The sequence below is a fragment of the Podarcis gaigeae genome (genome assembly GCF_964106915.1).
Source record: "Podarcis gaigeae genome assembly, chromosome: 9".
Lineage (NCBI taxonomy): Eukaryota > Metazoa > Chordata > Lepidosauria > Squamata > Lacertidae > Podarcis > Podarcis gaigeae.
The window spans coordinates 29,816,652-29,833,897 of record NC_139685.1 but is presented as its reverse complement, the minus strand read 5'-3'; the positions used below and the strand labels follow the sequence as shown (position 1 = coordinate 29,833,897).

At 41.2% G+C, this 17,246-nt stretch overlaps 1 protein-coding gene across 6 annotated transcripts in view; it reads left to right on the top strand.

Annotated features, from left to right (window-relative positions):
* STOX2 (storkhead box 2) overlaps window positions 1-17,246 on the top strand; it is a 124,808-nt gene that overhangs the window by 80,042 nt on the left and 27,520 nt on the right. For 2 of the 6 annotated variants that reach the window (XR_014568056.1, XM_083755499.1), the window contains exon 1: window positions 9,459-9,632. The exons of the other annotated variants lie outside the window; for them this stretch is intronic. The gene's annotated coding sequence lies outside the window, so the exon portion shown is untranslated. Of the gene's footprint in view, window positions 1-9,458; window positions 9,633-17,246 lie in introns of those variants that run through there. 6 annotated transcript variants of the gene reach the window in all.

Sequence of the window (17,246 nt, the reverse complement as noted above, 5' to 3'; positions counted from 1 at the left end):
CAATAAACAACCTCCAACAGGAAAACTAAGCTCGACTTGGTTGCCACTTGCTGGAAAAATGTATATGATCCAAACCTGCATTTCTGCGACTGCAAGTCTCAGTCTGTATTTCATCTGTTGTCTTGATAGATGTCTTGATGCCTTAGTTCTTAACAGAGCTAAAATTAATTTGGTCCTGGAAGTTTTCCTTGGAACATGTGCTTTATGACTTTGGGTATTGTGCTGTGGGTGTATGCTAAATATTCATACCTGATACGTAGTAGCATATTATGGTAGTTGTCAACCTTTCCATATTTAAAGAGCACTTTCCATTTTGGCTCCCATGTATCACTGAGGATTCCAGGGTACAATTATAGGATGCATACCCAATCCATGCAAGTTATTATTGAGCCTCTCCATTGCCCATCATTACATGAGTCTTTTCACTAGAACACACCCAAGATTCCCTTGAAGATAATCAGTAGCGGTGGGAAAGCTGTCTCAGGGTAAGTATGTCTGCCTTAACTATTTCTTTCATTGCAAAAAACCTGATGATAAAGGTTCTGTAGAACTAAGGATTCCCAGGGATTTACCACTGGCATATAATGTTTTACAATGTTTATTAGTTGTCATGTGGCGGTACTTTAGTATCTGGCGTTATCTGGGAGAGCCCCTCCACTACTTATTTGTTTGTTGTCGAGCGGCATCTTGCACATTAGTTTTTTTCCTTAGCTATTACCTATTTTCTTTTCTTTATTTTCTTTCCTTCTTTCTTTCTTTTATTTATTTGCAAAGTTTTATTATTAATTCATGTTTTAATGTCATAAAACGAAAAGAACAATTATAACAAAACACAAATTAAAAGTTGAAAAACAAAACTATAAAATAGGCACATAGAATAGGTAGTTGCACATGAGTTAAAATAACAAAGTCCAAGTAAAGATTTTCAACTTTATCAGATCATCAAGTATAGTTCCTGTTTTGCCAGACATGATGAGGGTTGTCTTGGAAAAGATGGTTCTGCTGCATTACTTACATCTTCTAACCTTTTGTTACCATTGCTACTAAATATCTCAATAATACTAATTTTCTCTCGGTGTACGCTCCAGTAACTATGGATAAGCATGGGACAAAACAACACAGAGACTCAAATATTAAAGAAAAAGCAAAGTAAATTTTATTTTATTTTATTTTATTTACAATGGTTATTATTATAGACAAATGCTGATGTTTGTATAGGGTAACATGCACACTATTCTTTATTACTGTTGCTTTAAATAAATGTATTTACACTATATGGTTGCAATCACTTTAAATAATATAGCAAATACGGTTTAGGGTTCCTGTCATCTAAAGCCAGTTTTCCCATACCACTCCTCCCTAGGTAACACTCAACTAGGTGCTGAGGATTTGCAGTCTTCAACCAGGTCTGTGGCCTCTTCTCCCTTGAATCTCTTGAGTGTCTCCCAGGACTTATGCTACAGTCTTCACTCTAGTCCAACCATTAGTGTTGCTCAAGGTTCTCTGCAATTCTGCTGACTTTTGGCTGTATAACTTTCTTGAAGGCTGCCTCATTAGTCACAAGCTCTTCCCCACACACCTTGATTTCAGCTCCTGGCTTTTCTCAGGCCTCCTAAGTCCCACAATGACCATTGCTAGACTCAAAACTCCAGCTCTTCCTTCAGCTGATAAGTGTTCTCTCTCACACTATTCTCTTAGAAGCTGTCTCCATCTCTGTTCTTCTCCTTGGCTAGAGCCTATCCTTCCTTCTCTCTATAGTGCACCCATTTCAATTTGGGTAGAAATCTGTATGTTCACTGTGTTCTTTTTGGATCAAATACAGCGGTACCTCTGGTTACGAACACTTCAGGTTAAGAGCTCTGCTCACCTGGAAGTAGCTGCTCCTGGCTGCAAACTTTGCCCCAGGATGCGAACTGAAACCGTGCGCCGGAGGCCCCATTAGCAAAAGCGCGCCTCAGGATAAGAACGGTTTCAGGTTAAAAATGGACCTCTGGAACGAATTTAAGTTAATAATCAGGGGTACCACTGTACTGCACTTACCTGTTGAGTAAAGGAAGTTTGTTATGACAGTATATTATTGCTCCATGTTGCATTTGGGAGGGAAGATGCTTTGTTGCCCGGGTATTTGGATGCTGTGCTTATTTTAGACTGCTTAAGAAAGAGGAAGGGAAGGTTGTTCAGGAGTGATCCCCTTGTTCTTCTTGCTTCTGCTGCCTTCTTTGCCCCTGGAGCCCTAGTTGCAGCATTAAACTTGAAAGTCCCAGGGTTTAGTTTTTTAAAAAAACAAAAACAAAACTCTGGCATCCTGAAGCGGCATATATGTAACATAACCTTCCTCAACTCAGTGCCCTACAGACATTTTGCTCTGCAACTTGACCAGCTCCAGCCAGTACTATTGTGATGAGAGTTGAAGCCATAAGAGTAATGCATCTTCTTTCTCAACTTTATTGCTGGCCTTGGCTGTTTTTGCATAAGCAGCAGTGCCACTTCACCATGGATCCTGGCAGAGCCATAGCTATGTGGGAGGTGGGGCTAGCTGGGTGAAGCCTCCAGAGGGGCGCCATTGAGGCTCCCAGCCTGTGTGTGTGCGCAAATGTGCAGGGGTGCGTGTGTGCCAAATTGGGTCTTTGACCTGGGTGAAATAAAGTCTATGCGCAGGGTCCTCTCTTATGTGCTGATTAATTATTTTGACAAGAGAGTAGAGTACGGTTGTTCTGTGATATGAATAAGTTCAGTTCCCTTTCTGGGTCTTCTCGATTCTTGGTGCTGTGCTTCACTGTAGCCAGAGGTTTTCTACTGTGACTTTGGGGGGAAAGTCATCTGGATCTCTGGACTGAGTCCATTGGGCATGCTTTTCCTTACACCACTTATTTGCAGGGCTTTTTTTCCAGAGGGAACTCACAGGAGCTCAGTTCTGGCACCTCTCTCAAGTGGGTGCCATTGCCATTCTAAGAGAACGAGGGAAGTGTTCATGGTGAGTTCCAGCACCTCTTTTTCTAGAAAAATGGCACTGCTTATTTGATAGATAATAACATTATGCCACCATTGGGAGCAGAAGCAACCTCTGAGCAAGCAGAGGGTTCTGACTAGCCTTGGTTCTCCCTGACCATGCACCTACTCCATCCATTTCAGCATTTTTTAGTTCTGCCAGCTCACACCCAGCAGTGCAGCAGTATCATTGTTTCCCCTCACCCCCACCCCCAAATTCTGTCTGTGCAAGGGGATTTAGTAGTGATCTTATCCTCCATATTATCGTGCACATGTCTGTATGGCATAAAGATTAAACTGAATTCATAAATGAGTGTGGAAGGTGAGCCAAGTAGTGTTAATTGATTTACCACAGGCACCAGTACACAAGTTTAGATTTCATCTGGGGAGAATGGTGTGAATTTCATTTCTTCAGTTGCTTGTGCTAGTTCCTGAAAATATTTGGCATGCATCCTCAACTGACTTTTCAGTGCATGCTGTAGCCTGCTATTTCATCTTGGGTGAAGACAATAGAGACACACAGAAAAGCTTTATATCTTTACAGTCTGATAAAGACTTCAGATTTCACTCTGAACTCGTGTAGCGACTGGCTTAATTTCATTAAATTGAAAATTAAGGTGAAAAATCTGGACAAAAGCTTAACCTAATGCTAAAAATTAAAGTTCTGAATGGGGCTGAAAGAGAAATATTGCAGGTTCAGCTCCCCTCTCCTTTCTGTGTTTAGTTTAATTAACTGAAGGCAGCTTTGCACGACCCAGTTACCTTTTTGATGGATAGTGGCATCATTTCCCCCAACCTTGTGGATGCTCAGGCGTGTTGAGATTATGACCTGGTTCCATCCACTTCTGGAAATTTTCCAAGGTGTGATAAATTTATATGGTAGAACATCCCTAAGACTCACTTAATACCCCCAAATCATTTATATGTGGCCACATAAAATGTTGGTGTGAATATGCTGTTACGTCCCAAAAACATAAATTAGAAATCTCCTTTTGAACATAACCTTTAAGCTGCAAATGTTCTTCCACATAATATAGACCTAGTTAGCTCTCAGCAATGGGAAATGGGATAGATAAAGCAACGCCCTTAGCCCACTTACCTATTTCCAAGAATTGCCAGTTCTGTAAGTTCTTCAAAGGGTTTATTTTGGACACTACAGTCACTAAATTATGCTCTTTGGGTTGCTTTACCATTTTAGGAATATTGCAGACTATTAACGACAATACATGAATTTTTTAGTCGTTATTAAAAAATTAACCATGGCTATTTCCGTATCACACTTTTATAAATAGGCACTCAACTGTAGCGAGTAAGACTCTGTACCCATTGCCAGCTTTAAACATAGGTAGATTGTTCTTTTTCTCAATTTGGATTGAACCTGGTTTGGGGATAAATGCATCAAAAAACAGTGTATCACATGAAATGACATGATAGTTGCAGGATTGACTCCAGATTGAGTAAATGAGCCGTAAAATGGCAAATGAGGTTCAGTGTAAACAAGTGTAAAGTGATAAATATTGGGGTAAGAAAGTCTCAATTTCACATATATGCTCATGGAGTCTGAACTGCCTGTGACTGACCAGGAGTGAGACCTTGGGGTCGTAGTGGATACCTCATTGAAGTTGTTGAGAGTGTAAAAGTGTGAAATCCATGCTAGGGGTCAATAGAAAAGGAATTAAAAATTCAACTGATGTTATCATAATGCTGTTATACAGATCTGTGGCACAAATGTATTTGGAATGCTGTGTACAGTTCTGGTTGCCTTACCTCAAAAAGGATATTGTACAGTTGGAAGAGGTTCAGTAAACTGTGACTGCAATGATCAAGAGAATGGAGCATCTCCTCTAGGGAAAAGTTGCAGCATGTGGAACTTGTTAGCTGAGACAAAAGACAAGTAAGAGGTGACAGGATAGAAGTATTTAAAATTATGCATGACCTAGAGAAAAAGGGGATAGGGAAAGATGATCATATCCTGCAAGGGTACTGTGCAAAGTCAAAAGAAGGCGACATCACCCTACAGAAGATGCATGTAATTGAAACTGCAGCAAAACTTAACAGGAGTGGCATCACGTCTCAGTCATCAAGTTTTAAATACAGTGGTACCTCAGGTTAAGAACTTAATTCGTTCTGGAGGTCCGTTCTTAACCTGAAACTGTTCTTAACCTGAAGCACCACTTTAGCTAATGGGGCCTCCCGCTGCCACCGGAGCACGATTTCTGTTCTCATCCTGAAGCAAAGTTCTTAACCTGAGGTACTATTTCTGGGTTAGCGGAGTCTGTAACCTGAAGCGTCTGTAACCTGAAGCGTATGTAACTCGAGGTACCACTGTATGTGTACCCCCGTCTAAACAATTTACTGAGGAACAAGTGCTTGAGTACCGGTATTTCCACAGAGTCAGAATATGTTTATGAAGTTTATGTGTCAACAAAGGTTGGGCCACTTGGGCAAAGCATGACACAAGCTGTGGGGCCACAAACTAGCAAACTACAACTCAGTTTAGCTACAGATCAGTACACATTCAGCTTCATTGGCTATTCACAGGTTTTAGAGTCATGAGAGGGAGGTAAAGCATATTTCTCTGTGTCACCTCATCAGCTTTACCACGTTCACCAATACTGTTCCCACAGTGTTCTGAGCTTGTGTTTGATGTGTCTGCTATCGTATGCTTGTGAATTTTGCTGAGTTTTGCAATACTCTGCTATTCTTCATTAGTTGCTTCTAAACAGCTACATTCCCTCAAAAATGATTCATTCTGCTGTTCTTCACTTGGGTGTCCCACATTTCATTCTTTGGCCAGATGTTCATTACTTGTATACTGCTGTGGGAAGTTTTCCCCACTGTGGAGATTTGTGCTATAGTCTTGATGATATACACAGTGTGCAGCACGAAGTCGTCTTCTTACTATGAATGAGCACTCATCGCAATGTCTCTTACATGTAGTTTTAATGGTTTCAATAAACAGGCCTTATGTTTACATGTTCTGCTTTTGGCTTGTGCTCTGATGAAAAATCAACATGAGTATCGCAAAATAAACACTCCGATTGACTGTTAAATGACCTTTGACTTAAACAAATATTTCATTTGAGATACTGTTCACATGACAACCTTTTTAAAAAAGCATGTCTTTTAAGTTGGTAAATAACTCCCAGCATGCACACACGTGTGCGTGCGCGCATACACACACACACAGACAAAAATGATTGCTTATATGAGAGATTCAACACTACTGAAATATTAACCAGATTTATAGCATTTGCCAGCAACTCAGTGAAGATACATGCAGGTATCTCCCCCCCCCCACTCACCTTCACAGGTGAAGTTCAGACATTACCTCATTATTTTTGGGGACTGAAAAATCCTTAGTTTCCCATAAATAATTTTTAAAAATGTGAACTTCATGAGGTATCAACCATACTCAATTCATTATACTTACCTGCAAATGAGACACAATTTTGACATGTACTTTTGAGGGTGTTCCCAAGCTTTGGTTAGGTCATATTTTTGATTTGTTATTTCCAGTCATTTCTGACTGGAAAATTATTATGTTACAATTTGTTTTCAGAGTCAGTACCATTCTTCCATATTTTACCTAGGCTGCATGGCGAAAAGGCTTCTTCATAGTTAGGCTATCACTTAAGCTGTCAGAAGCTGGGAGTGGACAGGAAGATGGAGATTCAAAGATTTTGCCAAAATTGCTTCATTTATTTTGTCCTGGTCAAAAACATTACTAAAGCTTACAGTGGTACCTTGGTTTACAAACTTAATCCGTTCCAGAAGTCAGTTCTTAAACCAAGGTGTGCTTTCCCATAGCAGCGGGAGACTCAGTTTACAAATGGAACACACTCAACATGTTCTGCTTCCAAGGCAAAGTTCACAGACCAAAACACCTACTTCTGGGTTTGCAGCGTTCTTAATCCAAGGTACCACTGTATTTGTATACCAAAGGAGCCCAATTAAATGTTTACATAAAAATAGATTTCACAATGTCTAGGGCGGGGGGGGGGGGGGCTAATCTCTGCACCATTGGCCACATTCAGTCCTGCAAGAGGCTTTTGTGTGAAACTCAAATCCCCCTACCCAAAGTGTCATTTAAAATAATAACAAATAAAACTCTTTTTTTCCTTTTTTTTTTTTACTGTTCCTCTGGGTTCTTTGCCGTGGTACCGTAATGCCAAAGCTTCCCTCACCTTTTTTCCACATTCAATTAAAAAAAGAACACACTTTTGAAATCGTTATGATGTTTGTACTCCCTGCTCCCTTAGATACTCCACTGGAATGTATTCTCCAATTTTGTCCATTTTTATTTTTCTTACTTACCACTCCAGTTGGTCCCATGATGCAATTTTGTGATGCCAAACTGTTTTTGTGGACACCCCTCCAATTTACCCTATTTTAAAAACAATTGTCTGCCCATTTTTGCACATCAGCTGTACCTCACTTGACAAGCCTCTTCCTACCTCCAACAGTTGACGATGAATGAAAAAGGTTTGCCACCCCTTGACTCTAGGGGATGTGGGGACGTTCAGTCTCCTGAGCAGATGTTGATGATGTCATCACTTCCTCCAATATTGAATTCAGATGCTGTCAACAGAATTGTAGCCAAATGGTGCCACTAGAAAATGAGAGAGGTATCTGCATGCTTGGAAGCACCCCAAAGTTTGAAGTAGAAGAAAACCGAAGGAGGCAACCCCACCAATATTATTATTTATTAAATTTATATACCACCCTATACCTGGAGGTCTCAGGGCGGTTCACAGAATAAAATTGAAATATAAAACCACAAAATACAGAATCAAATTAAAAATATAGCCCAATAAACACTGAGCCACATAATTCTGAATTGGTTGGAGGAAGGGGGATGGAATGGAGTATCCTGGAAGATGTCATGAGTAATCCACACTAATGTTTTGTTGTAGGCCCCACTTATTTCCTTTAGTCGGATTGTCTAGTAGTTTCTATGTTTTGTGTGAATGTAGTCACTGTGTAGTTTGATCACTTTTTTAAAAAAATAATATATTCTTATTAAAGATTTCTTGGTTTACAAAAGTATGTGCAGTGTCTTTTTTCAAGTTACATTTTCTACAGATCAGTTTCATTACTTGAAACATTAGTGTTACATTAGGAAGAAAAGGGAGAAAGAGGTGGAGTTGGGGGAATGGTGAGTGGGTTGGGGTTGGGTGGCAGGGCTTCTGTTCTACTTAGTGTACGCATGGGATTTTCTGTCAGCGTGTGGGTTTTCTTATTTGCTTGTATTTCTTATTCTTATTTGCTTATTTCCTTTGGTGGTGAGAGAGGTTGGGGTTGGCCTAGGGTTTGGTTGGTTGTCTTTGATGGGCTGTAGTGAAATTTGTTTTCATGTGTGAGGGGGGGGGTGTTTTTTGGAGCAGGTTAGCCAGATTGATTCAAATGCTGTTGGCGGGTTCTTGTTGTTGTCGTGTTGGGCTGTGGTTTGACCACATGTTGAACTTTAAGATGACAAAGAAACAGGTGAAAGGATGGAACCATAAGTGATGGGCTAAAACAGAAGACACTGCAATCATGAACAGAGTTGAGATGAGGCAAGACTTTCCATGAACTCAGTTTGCTGCCAGAGATATCTGCTGTGCACAGAACTTCCTTCCTCCGCTTCTTTCTCGTATTGATGCGCATTTTAACTCACTGAACATGCTTTTCAAAATAATATTTATTGCCCCCTTTTTTATTTGAAAAGACCCTTGCTCTCTTTTTTCACATCTGAGGATCTTCCACTGTTGTATCCTGTATCCTTTCTAATGGCATGTATTCTCGATCTACTCAGGAGTAAGTCCCATTTTGTTCATTGAGACTCACTCCCAGGTTAATGTGTCTGTGGTTGCATCTTTAATCTCTGTTTTTGCTTGTTGTGCAACAAGGGAAGTCCACTGGAAAAGCTGCATGTTTTAAGTTTCACCTTGTCGCATCTCCTGCTTTTGTCTCCCACCCCATTGGCTTCACTTACTATATTGACGGCTTAACTAGGTTCTTATCCCACACAATGCCTGATTATCCTGTGGGCAATTTGTGATTTTATTGGTCCTGTGTTAACACAGAGGACTCTCCGCAATCTCTTTGAGCAGAAATGGTATCTTTAGAGAGAGCGAGCAAAACAAATGTATTTCATGGAGGTCTGCAAGGTTTGAATCTGGGTGGAGTATCTTTAGGTCTGCGCGTGTTTGCTACAAAAACAAAGAGGAGCTTTAGTGACAAGTTCCATCTGTCCGGGTCTGTACAGCTGCCCACTGATTGGCTGCCGCAAGACTTTCTGTTTGCTTTAAATGTGTGTTTTTAGCTCTTTCGCAGCGAGAGTGTGTGTTTTGTTTCTGTTTCCTTCCGACATGCAAAACATAGGCCTAAATTTTTAATTAGCAAAAGTGAGTGGTGAAAAGGGAGGAGGGGGCTGAGTAATGTAACAAGCCTCAGTGGAGAGCAGCTGGGATGTGTTGCCATGACGACAGGTTCAGCAGGCTGCCAGCTAGCATGTCAATGGGCAGTGTAGGGAGGGAGCTTTCAAACAGCGCCTGCTAGCCACAATGTGATTGGTCACACCTCTGTTGTCTTTGTGTGGACCAGGGAATGCTGGGTAGGACCCGGAGTGAATGCTCAGTTTGTCTCAAAGCGACGGTGAGGTAATGCTTTTGAATCTTTTGGGATTACGGACTCGGATCTTTTGAAAGGCTGCAGTGTAGATTATTTTCATTCCCGTTTGAACTGAAACCCCCCCTCCCCAGTACTCTTTATATGGTTTCTATGTATATTTATGTAGTGGGATGTGGGAATTTAGGAGAGCAATTTAAGATTTATCTGTGGGCAGATTGATTGGCAGTGTTTGGGATGAGCTGCTTTCAGCATAGCTACGTAGTGCTGGCATAATTGAAGATGCGCTGACAACTCCTTTGGCAAAGCGTGATAAAAGAGATTGATGTGGGAGAGAAGAAAGTTTGGAGTTACTTTCTGGTCACCTTTGGAAGAAGAGACTCAAGTTATGCCACTATTTGAATGATAGGATTTGGGTGGTTCAGTTATGTGCAGGATGAATTTATTATTTAACGCAGTTGTAAAATTGTGAATATGTAATCCCAGTGTGCAGTGAGTAACCCATCTGTGTAATTCTAGGAATTTGATAGTTTGGAGAAATGTTTAAGATGTAGGATGCTAATGGTTGTTTGTGATGATTTTTAAAACTAATCATCATTGTTTCAATGGCTGAAAACATTGGAAATACTGTCATACTGTGTTTGTAAAAAAAAACTTGCCTACAGTAGTTAAGACTTGATTGAATATCAGATGGTCCCCTTTTTGGCAGAAGGCGGGGGGAGAGAATTGTATAATGTATATGTTGTGAGCCAGTAAGATTTGGTGAAATAACTGCTTGCTTTCCATTGCAATTGCATTTATACTTTGAGATAAATAATGTTAAGGCATTGTTTCCTTGCATTTCTGTTTGCCCATGGCATCTACCTTGAGCACTTGCATAACCAAATCAAAGCAACTTGCTGCATAACGATCAGATTTGTATGTGCTAATAGAAATCCACATATTGCCCTCATTGGGTATGTAGCTTTAATATGTGCAGGAGGTGAGGCCAAAGGAGGGCTAGCAAGCTCCAAGAAATGGAAGAGGAGTAGAAAGAAGCTGTTCTTATATGACAGGATACTTAAAACAAGCAAAACCCATCTGACTCCACAGCTTAGCATTTTAATGTGGCACTCGCTAGCTTCAGCAGCTTTTGAAACAAAAAATTAAAAAAATTCTTTCCAGTAGCACCTTAGTGACCAACTAAGTTTGTTATTGGTATGAGCTTTCATGTGCATGCACACTTGTGTATCTGAAGAAGTGCGCATGCACACGAAAGCTCATACCAATAACAAACTTAGTTGGTCTCTAAGGTGCTACTGGAAGGATTTTTTTAATTTTTTGTTTCGACTACGGCAGACCAACACGGCTACCTACCGTATTTTTCGCCCTATAGGACGCACCAGATGATAGGACGCACCTAGTTTGCGGGGGGGGGGAGGAAGCAAGGGGGGGAATTCTAAATCCCAGAAGCCAGAACAGCAAGAGCGATCTGGCTTCTGGGATAGCCTCTTGCTGTTCTGGCTTCTGGGATAGCCGCTGGGATAGCTGGGATAGCTTTGCACGAAGCCTCCGCAGGGCACGGGGAGCCTTCACCCCCATGCCCTGCGGAGGCTTCGTGGGGCTATCCAAAAGCCAGAATAGGAATCTGAAGCCTTTGGAGCGCAGCGTTAGGTCCCACTGCACTCCAAAGGCTTCAGGCGGTATCCCTAAAGCCTGGAGAGTGAGAGGAGTTGGTCGCACCAACCCCGTTCGCTCTCCAGGCTTCAGCGAAAGCAACACGTAGCCTCCGGAGAGCGGAGGGAGCGCTCCCTCTGCGCTTTGGAGGCTTCGCGTTGCTTTCGCTGAAGCCAAGGAGCCTGCATTCGCTCCATAGGACGCACAAACATTTCCCCTTAATTTTTGGAGGGGGAAAAGTGCGTCCTATAGAGCGAAAACCACAGTACCTGTAACTTCAGCAGCTTTGCCATTGTACTTTGGGCATGCTCGGTACTGCATTTTGCCCTCTGTTAAGCCTATATACGTGCATGTTCCCAGGTAGTGAAAGAAGCAGCAGCTAGGGCAAAAATAGATCTACGGGCAGGACGTTCGAAATTGTACCAGGGAGGGATTTCTGGTGTTTCATGATGATGGTAAGATGCACTGTCCTGTGGGTACCCACAATCCAAGTTCAACAGCCTTCCTCACAGTAAAGGTTGTGGAAACAGCCTAGGGGACTGGAGCCAAGAATTAGGGCTTTAACAGTAACTTTGGCTGGCAGTCTGAATGAATGTTGGGACAACTCCAGTTTACCCACAACGGGAGTGCTTGCTGGGACAATGCTGTCTAGCTGGTTCAGCTTAGAAAAAAATAATATATTGACACAACTCCTCCTTCCTGCAGTACACTGTCATCTGTCTCTGGAAGTGCAGTTCATGCCTTGCTACGCTTTCCTGACAAATAATTTGGCATGTGGCTACATTGATGCAAGAAAGCAGCTGAGTTGCTCCTCTTTTTTCTTATTTAGGAGAAGGAATGTGTGACTTATCAGGAAGCGTGGCGAACGATCAGGAAAAGAGAGTGCAGACCATTTGTTGGTCCCCCACCCTCCACTGGTTGGAGTGGGCATATGTGGTGTAGATACTGTGAAGTCCAGGAAGTTCTTAGTCTATTTTAGACATTGGGAGCGATAAATATGTCACGACTTCCCCCTTGATTTTGATTGCAAGCCTGTGAATATTATTGTATAGTGTCTAATACCTTTAGGCACTTTAAAAGTAAAGTATAACAAATACAACTTTTAACTGCCTGCTGCTGCTGTGGTTACTATTATGCATTATGAAACAGCTAAAGTTTTAAGTGTTGTGCAAAGATGTGAAAAAGCAGAATCTCTGTCTGCAGGCTTCTGATCTAATATATGTGATATAAAGGTAACAGGAAAAGAACATGAAAACAAGCAGATTTGGGCACTAATTCTTCATAAGTTAACTTTTTAAAATAATTCTAATTTGGATATTGCCCTAACATGGATTGTTGTTGTTGTTGTTGTTGCTGCTGCTGCTGCTGCTGCTGCTGCTGCAGGCCAACACAGCTGCCTCTTCCTCTTTTTGAGTGATTTGGAAAACACCAACTTTAGCAGTTCCATGTCAGGATGCTAAATTGGGTAGGCTGCCCTAATCTGGTGTTACCTGTGTGATTAAAAACCTACAGACAGTCACTGAGGTTTACACACATGCAGTGTTGTGTGGGATTGTCATCTGCATGTTTCAGGATTCCAAGTTCCTCTAACACATGGGTAGGTAAATTAAGGCCTGGGGGCCAAATCCGGCCCAATCGCCTTCTGATCTGGCCTATGGACGGTCCGGGAATCAGCATGTTTCTACATGAGTAGAATGTACCCTTTTATCTAAAATGCAGCTCTGGGTTATTTGTGGGGCCTGCCTGATGTTTTTACATGAGTGGAATGTGTGCTTTTATTTAAAATGCATCTCTGGGTTATTTGTGGGGCATAGGAATTTGTCCATTCCCCCCCCCCAAAAAAAAAATAGTCCGGCCCACCACAAGGTCTGAGGGACAGTGGACTGGCCCCCTGCTGAAAAAGCTTGCTAATCCCCTGCTCTAACACGTAAGGCTTGATTTTTTATCTTTTTTTAGAAATAGCTTGGATATGTGTTTTTGTGTGTCCCATGTAACAGCAGTAGCATAGCTATTTTTAAATAGCAGGCTTTTTGTTTAGTATGCTAGTGAAGAACAGTAACAGGGCCACATTTTGCTAATGGGTTATACATAGGGTTCTTCAAATTCCCATTTAAATGTGAGAATAATAAACAAAATCATGATTTCTTTATCACAGAAAGATGGCTGTATACTAGTTTTTCTCTCTGATTGTTATTACAATATACATATAACCACAGAAATGCAAAAAGGGGTGTTCTGACTACCACTCAGAACAACCTTGAATATTGAGCAGAGTTTTTCATTTCATTAATTAAACTAAAATGCCTTTGCCTTTGGTTTAGGCCAGGGGTGAGGCATGCTTGTGATTGTTCCTTGGCTGTGGGGCTTTTAAACTGATGCTGAATGAAAGCCTCACCGAGATTGGTTCCGCTTGGTAGTTCCAGGGTGGAGTTCACGCCTGCCAAAAGTGGACACGATTCTACCTGAAGTCACAAAATACACTCACCTGTCAAAAGTGTTTCATAGAAGAGTAGCCAGCTTTGAAGCTGAAAACGGTTCTCAGAAATTTCCACCGATAAACAAATATTTTTTAAAAATATGTATTTAAGGGTGTTGATTCTTTGTGCTATCAAGTGAATATGCCATATGCTTTGATTTTGAATATCTTGTATTATGGTGCCTCTTTCTCTGCTTTCTTTAGAAAAACCTTCCTGAACTAGTCTGGGTTTTGAACTGTCAAGCATTAGAAAACACTCTTGTGCAAGCAAATATGCTCTTTATGCTCTTTACCCATCTCAAAAATCTGTGAGAACTTGCAAGTCAGCACATAATTAAATACTTCCTAGGAACAGCAGCTGTGTAATGTATTTCTATTGGCAGGTTTTTGGCCACAAGGAATACTCCCTCTAGTGGTTTATCAGCACACCAATTTGGGCTCCAGGTGCAGATCTGTGGCAGGTTTATTCTGGCACATTTTAAATCAGACTTTAAATGAGACCTGCAGCACAATCATATGCATGTTTAGGTAAATCCTACTGTAAGTAAAAAGCACACTGTAAGTGTATTTAGGATTGCTGCTCTATGCTGCATCATTAATAATACTGAGGTGCAGCCATGGGCTGATTCAGGGCAAAGGTTAGTCAAATGCAGAAGAGCAAACAAGAAAACAACGCAAAACTCATTATGTTGTGCTTCTTTTTCATTGTTTCTTGAAAGCGAATTATTTTCTCAAATTCTTCTGTGCTGTCTGAACCATTTTCATTTTGTGCTCTCCCCCACATCCTAAATAATGTGCACTCCAGTTTGATCACTAGGGACAGTTTCTCATTTGTATGTATTTTGGTAAACAAACCATGGCTTGGTGTGATGTGCAAACCAGACCAGTATTTCCTAAAGTTTCTGAGCTGCTGCATTTAGATCAGCTAAGCCCTTTTCAAGAGGCTGCTTTGATACAGATTATGGTGCACCATTTGCCAAGTCCTCAAGTTGGCCTAAGGCAAAAAACTTCCAAGGTTATCCTAGCTCAATAATGTGGCTTTTCCAGATACCACTGAGGTCATCTTCTAATTTACGTAGACCAGCCGCCTACCTACTTGTAAGCAGAAGGAAAATTTGGACTATTGCAATTAAGAATTAGGTTTGGGGGCATGATACAAATGCTGTGCTTTCACAATATTTCTGTAGGGGCCAGCAGTTTTTCTCGGACTACTGGTTACAATGGTGAAACACAGTGGAGGGTTTTACTATCATTCTCTAGGTAGACATACCTTTTTGATACAGAATACAAATCCCCTCAGCTGCAAAAATATTGGCTTTTTTGTTGTAATTCTCAGATGTGGACATTTGCATGCTTTTGTCTTGTTTTCTCCAACAATCCTACCTAATTTGAAGATCGAGATAATAAGTCAGTTTCTCAGGTTATTATGTGGCCAATATAAAACGTGTATTATTTGTAAAACATTTTAGTATCAAATCTCTTTTTTTCTTTGGCCTCTCTTCTGTTGCTTATTTCTAGGGATGCACATAGCAATGTTCCTTTTAATATTGCAGGTAGTTTGCTAATTCTGACTACTGTTCTGTTGGCATCATAGCATGTTACTTGATTAAGGATTTAAAAACTTAAAAGCATTTTAATGGGCTGTTACCTGTTATACTTGTTAGGAAGAATGGAATGGTCTGCAGTAATAGGACCTTTTGTATCTAATTTCTGTATCTGAATATTCTTAACCTCTGCAAACAGTGAATTGAAAAGAATTGCCCTTTTGTGATGACAGGACATATTAGATGAGTTAAAGGGGGGAGACACTCATTCAGGGGAAGATGGAGTGCTAACAAATTCTTATGGGTGAGGTAGACATCCTGATTACTGACTTTAAGTTGAGAATTCTAACCAGGGGTGGTGAGCAGCTGGTATAGTCATACCTTGGGTTACAGATACTTTGGGTTGCACGATTACGGGTTGCGCACCACGCCGAACCTGGAAGTACCGGAACGGGTTACTTCTGGGTTTTGCCGCTTGTGCATGTGCCGAATCGCGACTCGCGCGTGTGCAGATGTGCGGGTCGTGGGTTGCAAACACTGCAGGTTGAGAACGTGCCTCCCGCACAGATCACGTTCACAACCCAAGTGTCCACTGTACTTGCATCACACCATCACTTAATGTGAGCAGATCATGAGACGTTAGAGAGCTTTTCTAGAAATGAAAGTCTTCACAAACACTTGCAAAAGTTACAGGGTAGCAGGCTGACAGAAAGAGAAGTAGGAGGAGGAGACCTCGGTATGGTAGAGCCATTGAAAGTATGGTAAGCCAATTTGAAGTGTTAATAGGACTGATGGCTGACTAACACATTTGCAGGGTTCTTCTCATTACCTTTTGTCTATCATTTTAGTCACGAGACACTGGTTCAGGGTTGACTTCCTCTAGATGACACAGAAGCTTGGCTTTGGAGCTCAGTAGGTATGTGTAGGATACCTTCCAGTGGTTTTTCGCATGGCAGATCATCTATTGTGCCGCAGGCCAATAAAAACAGCTACCATCCCATCACAGAGAAGGCCTGAGAAGAACAAAACTAACCATATTTCAAACTCTTAACCTTTTAGCACAATTGTTTACTAGCCCAGAAAAGTTTTGAAAGCTGAGTTCCATTTAGAATGATATGGTCAAACTCTCTAGATTAGGTATCAAAATAGAACACAAGCTGCTATGGGCAGATCCTCTTGATAAAATTGTCTGTGTGTGTGTGTGTGTGTGTGTGTGTGTGTGTGTACGTGTGCACGTGCGCGCGCACACACACACACACACACACACAACTAATGACTTGTGCAAGCTATATAATTTCCCCTTCCCTCCGTCAATGTCAAATTCCTGTTTCTTGCATGTGATAGGTGCTACACTCACCATTCCCCTAACTCAAACACATGGGATACAAAATACATTTTCATCGCTGCAATCCAACCTTTTATAAGCCCAGACATGCCTTGAGTTCTTTTTTTCTCAGATAGAATGTTACAGACTCTAGCGAAGGAAATACAAATCTCACGCTGTGCGAGCAACCTCACACAGTGACCTCATTCTGAATGTTACCTTCTTTGTCAGGAGCAAGAGAAGCAGCCGTTTTACTGGCTTTCTGTCTTTGGAGCTGTTTGACGTTTAATTGCCAACTTACTGGCATGGTTTTAAGGCTTCCTCTTTGGTGCATGCATAAAAAAGTGAATAGGATGATGAGAGGCAAGCCTGCAAGGACTTGTTCACCAGTTTGAATTATTGGCAAACAGCCCTTAGCAACGAATTTAGCACAGAGAATTATTGTAAAAATAAAATAACATTTATAATGTTTTTTCCACAATTTTCCAGAACACAACATGAATAATAAATAATAATCAGTCACAACAGTATTCATCCACAACAGGTGAGTTAGGAATGTTACAATAACAGGAAAGTAAAACTTTACTCTTTTGTCTGGACACGTCCACACCATAATGTTGCATGTGTGGCTGGAGGATAAATAACG